The sequence below is a fragment of the Protopterus annectens genome, chromosome 5.part0 (assembly GCF_019279795.1).
Source record: "Protopterus annectens isolate FY-2018-M chromosome 5.part0, PAN1.0, whole genome shotgun sequence".
NCBI classification, from domain to species: Eukaryota; Metazoa; Chordata; order Ceratodontiformes; family Protopteridae; genus Protopterus; species Protopterus annectens.
Window position 1 is genome coordinate 1,176,738,014 of NC_056735.1, and position 6,275 is coordinate 1,176,744,288.

The 6,275-nt window shown below is 39.1% G+C and overlaps 1 pseudogene; it reads left to right on the top strand.

Annotated features, from left to right (window-relative positions):
• The first annotated feature begins 223 nt into the window (after positions 1–223).
• Positions 224–469, top strand: LOC122802068 (annotated as a pseudogene).
• Positions 470–6,275: the final 5,806 nt, after the last annotated feature.

Here is a 6,275-nt window from a genome sequence, read left to right on the forward strand (position 1 = left end):
GTGACACTACCTGACTGCTTCCAGATGGAGACCTTGAGACTGCAAGCTGGGTAACAGTAGTAACATGCATTCTTTACAAGGTAGCCCTTGATACAGTTTGTGCATACCAACAGAACCATAAAAACGTACCTTGATACTGTTTGTGCATACGAACAGAAACATAAAAACATACTTTGATACAGTTTGTGCATATGAACAGAACCATAAAAACGTATACTCTAAAATGGCAGGTCAGGAAGACCTAGTTCAGCGAGAGATTCATCAGGACTGGGTGAATCAAGAGTACATTGAGGTGATCACCAGCAGTATTAAGAGATAGCCGATTTTTTGAATTCATTTGACATGTCCTGATGATCTCGCTTATCAACTTTGAATGAAAAGTTGACTGCTCTAGAGAGGAGAATTGAGTATATAGAAGCCAGAATAACCAAAGGAGAAACCGTTACCTAAGTAATTTCGGTGCAGAAGAGTGGGAGTGAACCTGATTAAAATATTGCAAATTGGATACTGAATAAGCCAGCGAACTTCTTTAAGACTTTAAAAACTCTTTGCAGTGGTTTAAATGTAAAATGTTTGAGTGGAAGTTGTGGGTGCTAGTTAATTACCAACCAGCACATTTCATTTCTGGTAGTTTGCCCAGATGTCATTGATGATGAGATACCTTTGCAGTGGCCTAGATTTCATGAAAGTCCAGTTCCACATGTGCTTTATTGTTGCTGGCTTTGCATGGTTTCATTCAACAGTAGATTAACAAAAGCTACGCAAAGTGAAGAGGATTACCTCATTTGCCTTTATGAAAGGAAGTCATTTTCTACTATCTGGGAAGTGCTTGGATGTACAGGAGGATATCTGGGCTTTTACACGTGTGTTTTGAAAAGGGCACTTAAGCAGTGGACCATTCCTAAGTATGATTTCATGTTAATGACCATCTTTATATTGATTTTCTTATGCTAATATGTACAACATTTGAAAGGGGGTTAAAATCTGCTTGAACAATACTAATCCTATGACTCCATCTGTAGAGTCACGTTAAATTTTCTTACATCTGACTTGCATCTTGTTAAACGTGAAGATTGTGTGGCTCTTAAGTGTTGAGCATTATGTTTTCAGATGGTCTTATGAAACTGTTACTTTTCCTTACCTGATGAATTTGCAGTAATAACTAGTTAAGTTGTACTTTTCCTTACCTGATGAATTTGCAGTAATAACTAGTTAAGTTGCTGAAGCGTGCACCCTTATTATAGTGAAGCCATTGACTGGTTCAAATCTTGCCAAGTTTATCAGAAAGATGTCAAATTTATTTTTTATCTTTTACAAAATGTAAACTTTTTTTATTGTTTCAAAAAGTAAAGTTCTGTAAATGGGGAAAAAACATGTATACTCTATGCACTGCTCACACATGCCTAGAATGAATGGAGTATGAAAGGAAATCTCTTATCTTGCTAGTGTGATGGCCTGATACTTGGATACTTGGATGTTACCCCATCTAAAAAAAAGTTATACCCTGGGAGTTACAAAGACAGAAATAGTCAGCATATGCCTGGAAAACATCTTCTTGAAGCAGGTGGTGGTGAATGAGACTCAGAAGTTTTATAAAAATAAGTGTTTATGTTTACAGAGCTGGTCTGACTTTCTTGTTCACCAGCTTAAAGTAAGAAATGTCTTCATTTGGTTTGTTTGCTTATTCCAAGTGATCAACACTATAATTATAGGTTCGTAGGTGTATACTAGGTTAACGGACACTGGGCCTTTATAAACCTAGCCATGCAACTCAAATGGGCCTTTATAAACCTAGCCATGCAACTCAAATGGGCCTTTATAAACCTAGCCATGCAACTCAAATGGGCCTTTATAAACCTAGCCATGCAACTCAAATGGGCCTTTATAAACCTAGCCATGCAACTCAAATGGGCCTTTATAAACCTAGCCACATGCAACTCAAATGCATCTTACAGGTTACTGTGCCTTAAGAGGTATATGTTAGTTACGACATGATTTAATGACTACCTCAGTCCATCAGTGACATAAATGTCATACCAGGGGTGAAGTTCTGATTTTCCATCCACTAGTCCAGGTTGCACTTGAATATGGTTAGGAAACCATGGATGGGAAGCCTATTCCAGAGAACAGTGATTCTCTGAGATACATACATGTTCCTCCAACATGTATTTAAGTTGCAAGCAAAGTTTAAATCCTTAGATCTAGATCTAGTAGTTTTGGTGCTGTCCCTTTTGCGGAGATGCAAAATGTTCATCAGAGCAAGATCCACGGATACCTTGTATGCCAGGCATAAGTTACTTCTCAGCAGTCTGTAGGAAACAGAGTCCAGAGACAGAGATTTGAGGCAATCTACATAGGACATTGTGTTTATGTCCTATATTTCTTGTGTGAGGAAACTCTGCGGATGCTCCAGTGGTTGATGTGTCTGGTTAGGTACTTACTGAAGGTGCCATTATACTCAGTGATGGTCTGATGAGGGTTGAGCACAGGGGCATGATGACTTCCCTGGACCTAGGTGCCATGCACTTACTTATAAGTTGAGTGACATAGAATGATTTTCTTACCACCTTAGACACATGTTGGTCAAAAGCTAGATTACCATTTACATTGGTATTTCTGTATCTGTTTGCATCAAGTAAACCATAAATAGAGAGAAACATCATTTTTTATTTATTTTTATTTATTACATTTGTTTACCAGGTAGTGTCCGACTGGGCCAGGGGCCCGTTTTCAGTGGAGACCCGGGGAGAAAAGCTCCACAGTAATAAAACAATTACTGCAAACAATACATACATTTATACAATACAATTGATAGAGCAATACAGGCAACAGTACAAACCAAGCATTTGCACAATACAGTACTGGGATATTTTAAAACAAGACAAATAAGACAACAGATGATAGTAGTTATGATGAGAACAGAAATAGAAGTGGGTTAATAGTTATCCAGGAGAGTGGCAAAAGCATAGCCAATGATTAGTCAGATATTCCTTTAGGAGTGCTTTGAACTGATTGTGAATAGGGTTTTTTGTTATTGTCTCTGGAAGAGTGTTCTAGAGTTTGGCTATTTTCTGTGAGTAGATGGAGTTGCCATGATAGTTGTGGGAGTTAGAGACCTTGAGTAAGAGTTTGTAAGAAGATCTGAGAGATCTGATATTATTACTAGGTTGGACTAGGTGGGAGATTGCAGGGCAGTCACCAGGGGAGATAGATTATTTTGTCGGCTAAGATTAGCTGATTAAGTGATAAAAGGTTGGGGAGCTCTAGCCAGTTTATCTGTGAGAGAGCTGAACAGTGATGAGATCTGTGTGGTTGATTGGTGGCATATTTAGCTATCTTGCTATAGCATGATTCTAGGTTGTTGAGGTCCAATTTTCGAAGATTACTGAATATGAGACAACCGTACAGGAGGGTGGATAGCAGGTGTGTGCAAGCAGTGGCTAGCCTTGCCTTGGGATTTAGGTATGGTTTGGCCCTGTACAGGGTGCCTAGTGTGATGTGGACTTTTATGATAGTTTGAGCAATATGTGTATCAAATTTGTGGTTCTCATCTATGGTAACACCTAAAAGTTTAGTGTGGTTTGTGGGGACTATCTTGGTTCCATTTGCTGAGGTGGGTGAGAAAAGGAGCTGGGGAGGTTTTTTTTTGTTACTGAAGACGATAATTTTAGTTTTGTTGGGATTTAAAATGAGCTGGCGTTGTGAGAGGTATGTTTCAATGTCCTGAAAAGATGATTGCATTTTTAGTTGTAGTTCTTGGGGTGTGGGGGCAGAGCAAATAAGTGTAGCATCATCAGCATACTGTATTATTGAGGTTTGTTGAGTAGCTGAACTAAGGTCATTTGTAAATATGATAAAGAGAAGAGGATTGAGTATAGATTCTTGGGGTATGACTATGGAGATGGGGAGTAGGGGGGAAAGAGAGTTTTCCCATTTTGTAGCTTGCTGTTGATTGGAAAGATAGCTATGGAACCAAGTTAGTGATGATGGACTGAGGCCATAGGAAGACAGTTTATTAAGTAGTAGCTGGTGGGATACGGTGTCAAATGCTTTGGACATATCAAGAAAGATGGAAGAAACAAGCTGGCCTTCATTCATGAGATAATGGATGGTGTTAGTGAAGGTTAGTAGGGCAGTGCTGGTACTATACTTAGGTCTAAAGCCGTGCTGGGTGCTGGACAGGAAGTTGTGAAATAATGAGTTGGTTGTGGATACATTTTCTAGTATTTTTGCAAGGGGGGGTGGCTATGGGTCAATAGTTAGTTAGTTCTTAGGAGGGTCCACCTTTGTGGAGGGGTATGATATGAGATAGTTTCCACTGAAGTGGAATATATTGTTCTTTAATAGAGCGGTTAATCAAGACTGAAATGGGGTAAACAATGGAAGGAGTGGTGAGTTTTAGAAACTCATTTGGGAGCTTGTCTGTAGCTATGCAGACAGGTTTAAGCTTGGTTAAGACAGTCTTTATATAGTTTGTTTGTATGGGTGTAAAGGGGAAGGGGTTGTGAATATTTGGGGCAGGGGTGGGGACAGAAATTGACTGGGTTGGTTGGTTGTCTAGTAGGGAGGTGACGGTGTTTATGAAGTGGGAGTTGAATTGATTTGAAATAGGGTCAGGATTGTTTGGGGTGACAGGGGAAGGGGTAGAGGTATGACCAGGGTTAATGAGCTTGTTGATGGATTGTCAGAATTATTGGGGGTTGTTTTGGTGTTTTTGTTGACAGGATAGGAAGTATGTTTGTTTGTCTTTTCTGATCTGTTTCTTTGTTAAGTTTCTTAGTTATTGAAAAGTTAAGAGGTCCGTTTTGTCTCTGAAGATATAGTATGTTGACCAGGCTTTATCTCTAACCTTCATTAGTAGTTTGGTGTCTTTGGTTAGCCATGGGAGGGGCTTGGTATTAGTATGTACTTTTTTAGTTGGGGTTAGACTATTTAGGATTGTAAGGAAGGTTTCGTTAAAGTACTGAACAGCAGCATCTAACTGTAGGTGTTTAAGTGGTGTCCAGTTACATTGTTGGAGTAGGAGGCTAAAATTAGTAGGGGAGAAGTTTTTCTTGGTAGTGATATATTTGTAGGTGTATTTGTAGATTTGTAGATTTTCAGTTTTGTTTACTTACTTATGCCCTATATTTAAATTAAATAATTACAATGGGCTATCCAGTTGGTCACTATTTAATTTCTCAGTTTGGAACACTGGCAGGTGTCCAATGCAGTAACGTTTTATGTCTGAAATAACCACATCTTCTTGTGGTTCCTATTTTTTAAAATTGCACTTTAACCCCATCCTTCCACAAGGCAATTGGAGAGAATCCAGATGTTCCTAACAAAAAAGATCACAGGCTTAATAGACCCAAGTTACCAGGAGAGGTTGGAGGTTCTAGCCATGAATTCAGTGTCCTATAGACTCCTAAGGGGCAATCTGTTCCACAATTTTTGGGCCATTAGGGATACAGCAGTCCAAGATGTCTTGTGTATCCACAAATCAAACAGTCCAGTAAACACTAGGACCAGAGATCTGAACCTGTTTCAGCATATAAACGAATCATATTGGAGAGACAGATTCATCATGCAATGACTACCCATTCTCTAGAACAGCCCTCCACTCCACATCAAGCAATGTGACACACTATCTTCCTTGAAAAAGGAGTTAGTTGGATGGATAATCACAAATTCATTGGCAGCTTGACTGGCCTATCTGTCCTTGAAAACGTTAGATTAGGTCTGAGGGTGTGTACTGCAAGGCGTAAATGGCCATATGGCCCAGTTGTCTTCTATTTTATATGATTATTCTATGATTCTATGAAAATCTGATCTGTGGAAAGCATATAATATAATATGTTGTTGTTGTGTCTTTCGGCTTTTCTCGGTTAGGGGTCGCCACAGCGGAACTCCGGTCCGCTAATGATTGGCAGTAGATTTTTACGTGCCGAGTTGCAGACCCTGACGCACAACCTTCAACGAAGGTACGCCCATTCACGCATGTCTCCACACAGAAGACGCTCTAGCTGAGAATCGAACAGGACAACGTCTTACTGTGAGGCGACAATGCTACCGCAGCACCACCACCGCAGTCAAAGCATATAATATAATATAATATAATATAATATAATATAATATATCAAGCATTTTCTCAAAAACCTAACTGTTAAACTCATATGCTTCATTTTTCCAACTTATTGTTTCAAACTGTATTCTGGTTAATAAATTAAATACAGCTTGCTTGGCTATGTATAAAAAAAATATTTTATCTCATACGTACAGCTGAATGCTCTCAT